Below are 11,655 nucleotides of genomic sequence, written 5' to 3' on the forward strand. Positions count from 1 at the left end.
GGGGCCTGTTGGGGCGGGGGGCGGAGCCTGAGCAGCCCTGGGCTGTCGGACATCAGACCGGAGCAGTGGCCCCGGGTGTTGGAGTGGCTGGGACATGGGACACAAAAGCCACGCGCCTTACGATTGGCCTGGAGGACCCCCGGCGCAGAATGGGGGCTGCCCTCCCCTCCCAGGCGGCGCCCACAGAAGTCGGTGCTCCAGCAAAGCCAGCGTTGTCGACCACACCCGCAGTGCACTCCCTGGCGCGGGGGGGGGGGGGCGGGAGGCAGAGACCCCCTCGCCCACTCACACAGGCGCAGGAGAAGGGAGGGAGGGGACCCCTGCAGGACTAGAGCCCACCCCACCACCCCGCAGTCCTGGAGGGCAGGGCCGGCTGGGGAGCAGGCTTATCTCCGATGCTGGATTCACTAGGGCCAGCACCCTGACTGCGGACCCTGCCCGGCTTGGGGGGAGGACTGCATTGTCTCCACACAGAGCCCAGCGCCCCCCCCCCCAATCTGATTTCCATTCCAGGGAAGCTACTTTGATAACTGCCAACAATGCAAAAGTAATCCCTAAGTGCAAGCCAGTGAATTGTCCCGCCTGCTCAGGCTGGGGGTTTCAAGGGCAGAAGCAGCCCCACCTTCCTGGAGGCTGAAGTCTGAGATCAAGGTGTCCACGCTAGTTTCCGAGGCCTCTGCCCGGGTCCCTCTGCCTGACTCCTGGGTCCAGATCTCTTCTTACGAGACACCAGTCACCCTGGATTTGGACCTGAAGTATTTTACCCTCATCCCCCCTTTAAGGCCGGTCTCCAAATAGTCGCCTTCTGAGGGGCTGGGGGGCTGGGTTCACCATGTGAATTTGGGAGGGACACAGTCCCCCGAAAACCTGGTTTCCCACCATTTTCTGGTTCCTGTCACTGTTCTGGGTCTGCTGTGTCTGTTCTTGGGCGGCTCCTCTGGGCCATCCTGACATCTGCCACTCGAGGAAGCTCCTCGGTCACCCTTTCAGGAAGCCACCCCTTAACCCGCCCACCAGCACCCTGGACGTGCCAGGACACGGAGTTTGGGGCCAGGCAGGCCTTCTCCGGCAATCTCCCAGTGGCGGCCTCTCTTCCAGGGTTCGGTGTCAACCGCGCGAGAACCAGGGACTGCTGTGGCCTCTGCGGGCGCCAGCTGGGCCTCAGGCAGCGTAGCGGCCCTGCCGCACTCCCTTCCTGTGCTGCTTTCATTGCAATTTGGATACAACTACTGACGTCTACACCATTGTTAACCATTTTCAAAACAGATTTTATGTTTTTTTAAAGATTTCTTTTTAGAGGGTGCGTGAGGTGGGGGAGGGGCAGAGGGAGACTCTACAGCAGACACCCGGCTGAGCACAGAGCCTGACGTGGGGCTCGATCTCACAACCCCAAGATCACCACCTGAGCTGAAATCAGGAGTCGGGTGCTTTAACTGTCTGAGCCCGTGAGGTGCCCTGTGAACCATTTTTGTGGGATGTGCGAGGGCCTGCTGTGGGCCTCTCCAGGCACTGAGGACATGACCCCGGTCCTCCTGGAGCTCACCTTCCAGTGCAGGGCCAGCAGGAGACACCTGGTGGTGACAGTGCTGTGGGGAAATAAGGAAACAGGGTGGCAAGGGGTCATCTGTCTGAAGAGCTGACGTGTGAGCGGTCACAGAGCCTGCTGGGCAGAGAGCGGCAGGCCCAGGGCCCCAGGCAGGAAGGAACCTGGGGATCTGCACTACGCCCGGGACGTCAAGGGAGGGCCCTCTGAGGGAGGGAACACTAGCTTCAGGGCCAGGTGAGGACTTTGGATTTAAACCCAAATGTGACCATCATCCCCACTCCAGGACCGCGCCGGTTTGTCTTAAACTCTGCTGTGGACAGATGCAGACAAAGGGTCATAAGGGCCATCAGGAGGCCAAGCAGTCAGGGGCCAGTGGCTGGGCAGGAGTGAGGTCATACTGGGAACATGTTCTGACACGGGTGTGAGGCAAAGACAAGAGGGGACAACTCAAGTTTTGGCCAGAGCTTCGCGCTAGATGGGGACCAAGTTCTTCTTCTTCTTTTTTTTTTTTTTTTTAAAGATTTTATTTATTTATTTGACAGAGAGAGACAGCCAGCGAGAGAGGGAACACAAGCAGGGGGAGTGGGAGAGGAAGAAGCAGGCTCCTAGCGGAGGAGCCTGATGTGGGGCTCGATCCCACAACGCCGGGATCACGCCCTGAGCCGAAGGCAGACGCTTAACCGCTGTGCCACCCAGGCGCCCTGGGGACCAAGTTCTTGACCACGTAGGGCAAACCTGGGGCAGGAAGGTGGTGGGCCCAGGAGGCAGCGAGGTGTGCTGCGTGCTCTTTGTTTGACACGGCACTTGGACGGCCCAGAAGAACGAAAGCTGTACCTTCTGGAGTCATCAACACAGAGATGACGTTTAAAGCCACAACGAGGTTGCCCAGTAGCAGAAGCAGGGACACTGAGGCCCAGCCTGCCCCTGGCTGTCGAGGCCAGGAAGGGGGAGAAGCCAGAAGAGCCAGGGGTGAAGGTGGGGGATCTGTACACCAAGACCCAGGGCCTGAGTGTGGCAGGGCAGGGGCTGACTGCACTGAGCAAGAGGGAGGCTCTGGGCACCCTGACCCCATCGCAGAGCAGAGGGGACAGACAGCGCTCCAGAGGGCTGCTTCGATGGCCACGAGCTCCCCACTGTGGAGGAACCACTTCATCAACCCCCATCAACGCGGTGCAAACGCAACCTACAGAATCAGAGAAAACAGGTGCACATCGCACACCCGACACGGGTTGAACATCCACAGCATATCAAGAATTCCTACGACTCAATAATACAAAGTCAAATAACTCAAAAAGCTGGCTAAGAACCTGAATGGACGTTTCTGCAAAGACTGTATACAGACGGCCAGTCAACGTACGGGGAGACGCTCCCCATCGCTCGTGACCAGGGAAACACAAGCCAAAACCACCATGAGGTATGACCTCACTCCATTAAGACGGCTACTGTTAAAACAGACAGAAAACCACAGATGTTGGCGAGGGTATACGGAAACTGGAGCCTTCCTCTGTTGCTGGTGGAATTATAACATGGTTCAGTCGCTGGGGAAAAAAGTATGGAGGTTGCTCAAGTGATTAAAAATAGAGCTACCACATGACCTACCAGTCCCACTTCCAGGCATTTATCCAGAAGAACGAGAAGCGGTGTAGAGCTACCACATGACCTACCAGTCCCACTTCCAGGCATTTATCCAGAAGAACGAGAAGCGGTGTCTTGAAGAGGCATTTGCACATACGTCACACTCACGAACACGCTCAGAGCAGCGCAGTGCACAACAGCCGAGGGCCAGGCCACCCGGTGCTCTGGAGGGTGAGGGGTGAACAAGATGCGGTCGGTCCACACGGTGGAACACCACTCAGCCTTACGCAGGAGGCAAACCCAGACCCGGCGACAACACGGATAAACCTGAGGACCCGAGGCTAAATCAAACAAGCCAGACACAAAAGGGAGAAATACCACACGACTTTTTTGTCGGAGGGACCTAGAGTCCTCAGACTCACAGAGACAGAAAGTGCGAGGGTGGGCAGGGGACTGGGCAGCGGTGGCCACCCCAGCCTCTGGCCGGGCCCCGCAGCGCCCTCTGCTGGCGGCGCCTAGCACCGCACCGGCTGGGGAAGCCCTGGGGTCTGGCTCCCTGCGGCCAAGGACAGCAGAGAAGGGGGTCGGAGCTGAGAGGAAAAGGCCACAGGCAAAGGGAGTGTTACAGTCACTTTGGAAAGTGTGATAGTTTCTTACCCAGTTGGACCACCAGCCCCTCCATGACCCAGTAAGACCACCACTCCTGGAGAGATCCTAGAGGAATGGAAACAGGTAGCTATGAAGAGTTGCTCACAACGGCTTTAGTCATAACACGCCCCCCTGAACACTGTGCACACGCCCACCAGTCGGAGAATGACTAAATCGGTGTGTTTATGCAACGGAAAATAAAAGAACAAGTCACGGAGGACACGACCCACGAATGGGCCCGTGGAGCATTACACGAGGGTGCACGCTGCAGGCTTCTCTCAACCTGCACAGCAGTCCCCACTCGTCCCCAGTGAGACGGGCCAGTCCCTCGGCCATCATGCAGACCTGCGCCCTTCCCTGCAGGTGAACTAGAGCTCAGACGCTTCTCGCAGGGAGCAAGGAACCTCCAAGTGAGAGCTGTGCCAGAGCAGAAGAGGGACACGGAAAGCCGGGCGGCGTCTGGGTCTTACCTGATACCACCCTCACGTCAAGTCATTCACAGCCAACCTGAACTGATACTCAAGCCACAGCACTTGTCTCTGTCCGAGGTGCTTATAAATATGCTCCCCAAAAAGTCGGAGCAAGTTCTGTTTTGTTATAATTTCTCATCAGTGTTTCCAACTGTACTTTTGTTTGCGTCTATGAGGCATCCGTACTAAGAGTAGTTCGCAAGCCGGCACGTAGACGCGCCTCAAGGGCTGCCTGCAGTTCTAAGAGAGACCGCCAGAGGGCGGTGCTTCCCGCCGACCGTTCCCAATCCACGAGGGAAACCAGCTCGCTCCACCAAGCAGCGCAGCGGGACAGACGACTAAAGCAAGGGTATTTTACGGAAGACAGGATATGCCACTTCCTAATTACAGGTCTTCAAAAGCACGGCCTCATTTAACACCCCCTCGTCCCAGCCCACTGTCGTTCATCACGGTGCCACTTCTCTGAGGTTAGAGTGACATTTCTCTTTGGCTTAAAAAAAAAATCTTTTCAAGTTGATGTCCTGAAGTGATTGTTCCAACACAAAAGCGAAGCACTACAGAGGCAGGGAACAATCCAGAACATGCCTGCAGGCAGGTCACTATTTTCTGCACCACTTCCCCACGTGCTATGCGGTTAACCAGCTCCATGGCGGTAGGCCAGTCTCCTAGTGAGCCTGACTTGCTGGCGGGGCCGGGTCAGCGTCTTTCATACTCCTTAACGCAGGGTGGGTAGCTCCAGGGTGGAGAGAAAAGATGCTTCCGAACACTTACGTCCTTGACTGACTCAGGAGAGCCAGAATAAATAGACCAGGAGCAAATATTCACGACCACACGAATCTAGGATTGATCTAGGATATATCCATTTGCCTTCGTCTCTTCTCGTGATTTTTAATATTCTTTCTTCAACTTAGCACTTCCTTATGTATTCTTTTACTTTTTTTTTTTTTAGTACATACTGTATCAAACAGGAATTACTTTTGGCAAGTTGTGACACAAACTGAAATCAACAGAATCTTTGAAAAGCTAATGTCTCTCACAAACAAGAAGTCTGGAGGTAGGCGGTCCAGTGGGATGGCCCCACGTCTGATAGGAAGCCGGGTTCTGTCACTGTTTGTGGTGGCTTCCACATCCAGGCACTCTCAAGGCTGAAGATCACTGCTGAAGCGCCAGCCGTCAGGCCTGCATTCCAGGAAAGCAGGAGGAAGAAACCCAAAAGGGCCCATGTCTCCCATCCCAGATGGCAGAGACCATTATCTAGAATGTATCCCTCCACATGTTCCCTTGGTTCATCTCACCCAGGCGTGCGTAAGCACAAACCCACACCCACGTGTGCACCTGTACATGGCATTTTCCGTTACTCATTTTGCAAATGAGGTATTATGCACAATTCTGCCTCTTTCTTTTCCCACTGGCCATACCTTGTGGATATCCCTGCAGGTTAACGGCTGTAACTCTCACCCCATTCCTCTCATGGTGGCACGCTCCCCCTTGATGTCAACAGTCCCCCGATGGGCATTCACTACTCCCGGTATTCCACCATGACGCTGTGAAGTCAAAGAGGGGCCTGTTTTTAATTTTCAGACACTGGCAGACTGATTTCCAAAGAAGCTACACCTCTTCCTATTCTACCAGCTCCGTGCGAGTGATTCTTCCTTCCACCTCTCCATCAACAACAAACGATAGTCTTTTGACAATCTTGCCAGCCAGTCCATGCGTACACAGCTGATTTCTAGTTCCCTTACTACTAAAGAATTTGGGCATTTGCGTGCTTCTTAGCCATTAGCATTTGCTCTCCCAAGGACTCTCTATTCATGTAATTGTCCTGTTTTTCTGTTTGTTGCTCTTTTTTTGACAATTCTTTAAAGTTTCTTCATATATGGATTAACCCTTTGTCATCTACATCACAAATATTATTCAATCTATCCATTGATTGGTTATGATATCTTTCCATACAATGTTTTTTTATGCTTAAATACATTTTTATCTTCTTGAATAGCTTCTGGTCTTGCAAGCTGGGTTAATGAGGGTTCCCCTACATCTATAGTGGCATTCTATCCTTGGGCATTTATTCACCCATAAAATTTTAAGACATCTTTATCCAATTCCAAAAACATACCTCCTTTGGACTCTAACTGGAATTGTATTACATTTGCATACTAACTCGATATTTTTTATGGTGTAAAAATCTTCCTAAGTATGTTTTCACATCTCTTCAGATTTCCACAAAATCTGTTTTCTTCATGAGTCCTACACCTTTATTCTGAAACTTTTTTTTTTTTTTTTTACCATATACATGAAATATTTGATAGGCTCTTACCACCGCAGTGGAGAAAGCGAGTGACTTTTGTATCTTTAGCTTGTATCCAGAAGCCTTACCTAGGCTCGCCGCGCCTGTCTGCATGAACAATGTGGTTTGTGCCAAACTGGGAGTCTGGAGATCCGGTACATGCTGGGCAGAGGCTGCCTCTGTGAGCAGCCTCCAGTAACGCCCTTGGGCACTGAGACTCTGATGAGCTTCCCAGGTAGACACCACTTCACAGGTGCCGTGACAACACATTTGACACGTGTGCACTGGGAGAGGACTCAGAGGCTTGCATCTGCTTTTCCTGGACTTCAGCCACCTGCCTATGCCCTCTGCTGATTTTACTCTGTGTCCTTTCTCGGCTCTGAGGACAACTATACATTGAGTCCTGTGAGTCCTTCTAGTAAAAGACCAAACCCGACACATCGTATCAGCAAAAGCAGCTTTACCTCTTGTCTCGTGTTATACCACTTATTTTATCGTTCTAGAGTCTTGCTGTACTTGCTAGAACTTTCAAGTCATTGTAAGCAGTTGTGATAGTGGACATACCTAACTCTAACTGACATAGTTCCAACGTATTGCTATTTAAGAGAACTTCTGCTATTGGGTTTGGTTTTCATCACTTTTTTTTCTACAGAGCGCATGCGTGCTTGTGCACAAGGAGCAGAGGGGCAGAGGGAGAGGAAGAGAATCTCAAGCAGGCTCCACACCCAGTGCGGAGCAGACATGGGGCTCGATGTCACCACCCTGAGATCATGACCTGAACTGAAATCCAGAGTCAGATGCTTAACTGAGCCACCCAGGAGCCCCAAAGTTTTCATTACTTTTAAGTAAAACTGGTCCCTCAACAGCACACGTCAAGTATCAGTCACCCTGTGTATTAGCTAAGTACCTGCACTGGGTACAGACTGCGGCGAGCTCTCCAGCCTACAAATCACTACCGAGATCACAGCCATGCGTCATCAGTGACCATCTGGCGCTTCTTTCAAAGGCCGTGGGTCACGGTCACGGCGCATGTTACTCAGTTCCCACACGGCCGGCAAAGTCGGTAGCTGCGCCGTCTTCCGTGACGAACACACTTGCTGTTTTACCAAAGTGTATCCGCGAAGCCAGGACTTGGCCAGCAAAGGCGAGAGCCGCGAGGATCGGGACATGTTAACCCTGGAGGTCACACTCGGATGCCACAGCAGTGGGGTCCCAGAGGAGAGCACCGCAGAGGGGAGGGGCATGGACACGAGCAGCCAGAGGAGCCTGGCCGGGCTGAGTCTAGAAGGATGACGTCCTGAGGCAGGGACGCCGCGAAGACTTCACGCTGAAGGAGCCCTCGGAGACGCTTGCCATCGCGCCAAGTGCAGAGACCACGCTGGAAGCTGATCTCAACCCTGGAGGGACAGTGACAAGTGACAGAGGCCTGGAAAGATGCTCGCCGCACATCCTAGGTTGCACCATGGGACAGGGAAGTGCAGCTACTGGCAAGTTTTTCACAAAGAGATGAAACAATGATCAGTATTTCTACTCTTTCAAATTAGTGTACTGAGTAGTTTTACTATTCTTTTCTCATTCTCTATATTTATAACTGGCAGTGAGGGTCTTCATTATTTTGACAAGACCTTTCAAGGTTCTGGAACAATCTGCCCTTGCTCTGCGGCTCCAGCTCGCGCCACCCGTGGTCCCGCCCGCCACGGAAGCAGGAGTTGCCTGGAGCTTCCCCCTTCTGTTCTACTGCACTGTCTTCCCTCAAAGGGGGAACGGACGCTCAAGCTCCTAAGGCTCCTTCAGGCCCCGACTCCCCGTCGTGTCGTGCTGCACCTGGGGGACTGCTCCTGGCGCGAAGCTGTGCTTACACCCCTGGACTAGGCCTTGCTTCGCCAGTCACTTTTTTGAACATCACTGGATTCTGTTTGCTAAGAATTTAGTTTTTTCCATCTTTATTTTATAAATGGGCATCGTGTGGTTTTCTACTGCTGTTCTGTTGAAGATCTTGAATCTAGCACTAGCTTCTTAAAATGAGTGGAAGGTACCTTCTCTTGTGGCTTGGGATAGGCTACCCAGCGTCTGTTCTCTAGAGGCTGTGAACCCAGCTGCAGCCAGGCCCCTTTTTAGTGGCGGAATTTTAACGCATGTAGCCTGTTCTGTTCCATTTCTTATTTTCTCTTAGACTTGCGAAAGGCTGATCTATTTGTACGGAACCAGATTTTGGATCTATTTATCCCGATTTTTTTTAATGATTTTTTATTATGTTATGTTAGTCACCATACAGTACATCCCCGGTTTCCGATGTAAAGTTCGATGATTCATTAGTTGCGTGTAACACCCAGTGCACCATGCAATACGTGCCCTCCTTACTACCCATCACCGGTCTATCCCATTCCCCCATCCCTCTCCCCTCTGAAGCCCTCAGTTTGTTTCTCAGAGTCCATAGTCTCTCATGTTTCATTCTCCCTTCTGATTACCCCCCCTCTTTATCCCTGTCTTCCCCTACCGATCATCTTAGTTCTTATGTTCCGTAGATGAGAGAAATCATATATTTGTCTTTCTCTGCTTGACTTATTTCACTTAGCATTATCTCCTCCAGTGCCGTCCATGTTGCAGCAAATGTTGAGAATTCTTTATTTCTGATAGCTGAGTGATATTCCATTGTATATATGAACCACAACTTCTTAATCCAGTCATCTGTTGAAGGGCATCTCGGCTCCTTCCACGATTTAGCTATTGTGGACAATGCTGCTATGAACATTGGGGTGCATATGGCCCTTCTCTTCACTACGTCTGTATCTTTGGGGTAAACACCCAGTAGTGCAATGGCTGGGTCATAGGGTAGCTCAATTTTTAACTTTTTAAGGGACCTCCACACTGTTTTCCAGAGTGGCTGTACCAACTTGCATTCCCACCAACAATGTAGGAGGGATCCCCTTTCTCCACATCCTCTTCAACAATTGTTGTCTCTTGCCTTGTCTATTTTTGCCATTCTAACTGGCGTAAGGTGGTATCTCAGTGTGGTTTTGATTTGAATTTCCCTGATGGCTAATGATTTTGAACATTTTTTCATGTGTCTGTTAGTCATTTGTATGTCTTCATTGGAAAAGTGTCTGTTCATATCTTCTGCCTATTTTTTGATTTCTTTGTTTCTCGTGTATTGAGTTTGAGAAGTTCTTTGTAAATCTGGAAAAAAGACAGTCTCTTCAATAAATGGTGCTGGGAAAATTGGACAGCTACATGCAAAAGAATGAAATTTGACCAATCTCTCACACCATACACAAAAATAAACTCCAAATGGATGAAAGACCTCGATGTGAGACAGGAATCCATCAAAATCCTAGAGGAGAACATAGGCGGCAACCTCTACAACATCGGACAAAGCAACCTTTTTCATGACACATCTCCAAAGGCAAGAGAAAGAAAAGATAAAATGAACTTATGGGACTTCATCAGGATAAAAAGCTTCTGCACAGCCAAGGAAACAGTCAAAAAAACTAAGAGGCAGCCTACGGAATGGGAGAATATATTTGCAAATGACGCTACAGATAAAAGACTGGTATCCTGATTAATTTCTATTTTCTGATTTTTTAATCCTCAATGTTTCTCTTCCCCGTAACTGTTTTTCTCTAATTGCTTAAGAATACTCAGTTCCTTTACTTTACGTCTGAGCAGCACACGGGTTTTCGTATGCTTTCATTGCCTTCTTGATAGTCTGTAATTGTTCTTTTAATTTCCTCTTTGACCTAAGAGTTATCTAAGTGTGGTGTCTTTGCCTGCCTTTACTTTCTACTTCATGGCTTCGGTGTTTCTGTTAGACAGCACGGAGCTGGGCTTATTTTTCAGCCCTATTTGACAGTCTGTCTTTTGGTGGGAAAATTGGCTCTCTGTAATAACTAACATATTTGCCTCTGTTCCCCTTACCTTTATGTTTATTACTTTATGTTCATTATGCACAATTGTTCCTCTCTCCTTCTCCTTATCTCCTTAAGTGCAACTAACTTGCTGTATCTCTCCCATTTGTTGGAAATTCTGACTCAGGGCTCTGTCCCTTCACCATACCCGTGATCACGGCTGCCATGTGAAGACCAGTTTCCAAGTATTTCCCACACCGTGTTTTCTCCCCTCTATACCCTTAATGAACCTCCACTCCACCCTATGCCCCACGAGACCTACGGAACATTCATTTAAATGATGTGATCCTTATTTTGCAAAGAAATATAAAGAATGGACAGGAGGGGAGAACAGAAACCACTGAGAAGCCAGTTAGGAAGTTATCAGTCGGTGGCCAAGACGGTGGCCATGGAGACGGTGACGCGTGATAGATTTTCGGACGTGTTTTGGAAACTTAAATCTGCAAGGCTTCTATGTGGAATAAGTGAAAATATAAAACAGCTCAGCCCACATGTGTGACCTGCTGCATCGCAGACCTGTCCCGCCACCCAGACCCCTCCCCTGACCACGGGCACCTCCTGGTTTCTCACAGGTTACTCAACAAGTGCTTCCCCTGCTCCAATTCTGTTCTTTCTTCTCCTGGCAGATACCACCAACCCAGTTACTTAACAAGCCCTGAAAGCCACCCCAGAAGACTGTTCACCACTCACTGCTAGCCAGTAACCTAAAAATTAAAAAAAAATTTTTTTCACAATTTTTTTATCTGAGCAAGAGCACGAGCTGGGGGAGGCACACAGGGAGAAGCAGGTCCCCTGCTGAGCAGGGAGCCCAATGTGGGACTCAATTCCAGGACCCTGAGATCATGACCTGAGCCTAAGGCAGATGCTTACCCGACTGAGCCACCAGGTGCCCCTCAGAAACCTATTCTATCAAGTCTGCCTCCCCCAGGGTTTTGAAAATCCACTCTTCTCTCCCTAGCTCCACAGGCTGAATTCAGGCCAGGTCGCTGCTTGCCTCCCTCCCAGAAGGCACCCCCTCCTCCTGCCCTGCTACCTGTTCTGCCCATCTGGCCTGTGGAATAGAATACAGGAACGTTGGTTAGCGTGGAGTTAGAATGGCATCAGGAGTCCGGTAAGGGGCAGCGCTCCCGCCACGCACTGACCACTGCAGACCCAACAGGAAGACACACCCCTTGCTCATGGATACTGTGTTACCATCCCAGCAAGAGGAAGGAAGTTTTCCTC

At 50.6% G+C, this 11,655-nt stretch overlaps 1 long non-coding RNA gene across 1 annotated transcript; it reads left to right on the forward strand.

Annotated features, from left to right (window-relative positions):
* Positions 1-22: 22 nt before the first annotated feature.
* LOC130544816 (uncharacterized) lies at positions 23-11,165 on the forward strand. Its single transcript, XR_008961438.1, has 2 exons — positions 23-4,706; positions 5,189-11,165. It is a non-coding gene; the product is annotated as an uncharacterized LOC130544816 (long non-coding RNA).
* The last annotated feature ends 490 nt before the right edge of the window (positions 11,166-11,655 follow it).

This window comes from Ursus arctos, unplaced genomic scaffold (genome assembly GCF_023065955.2).
Source record: "Ursus arctos isolate Adak ecotype North America unplaced genomic scaffold, UrsArc2.0 scaffold_25, whole genome shotgun sequence".
In the NCBI taxonomy this organism is placed as follows: Eukaryota; Metazoa; Chordata; class Mammalia; order Carnivora; family Ursidae; genus Ursus; species Ursus arctos.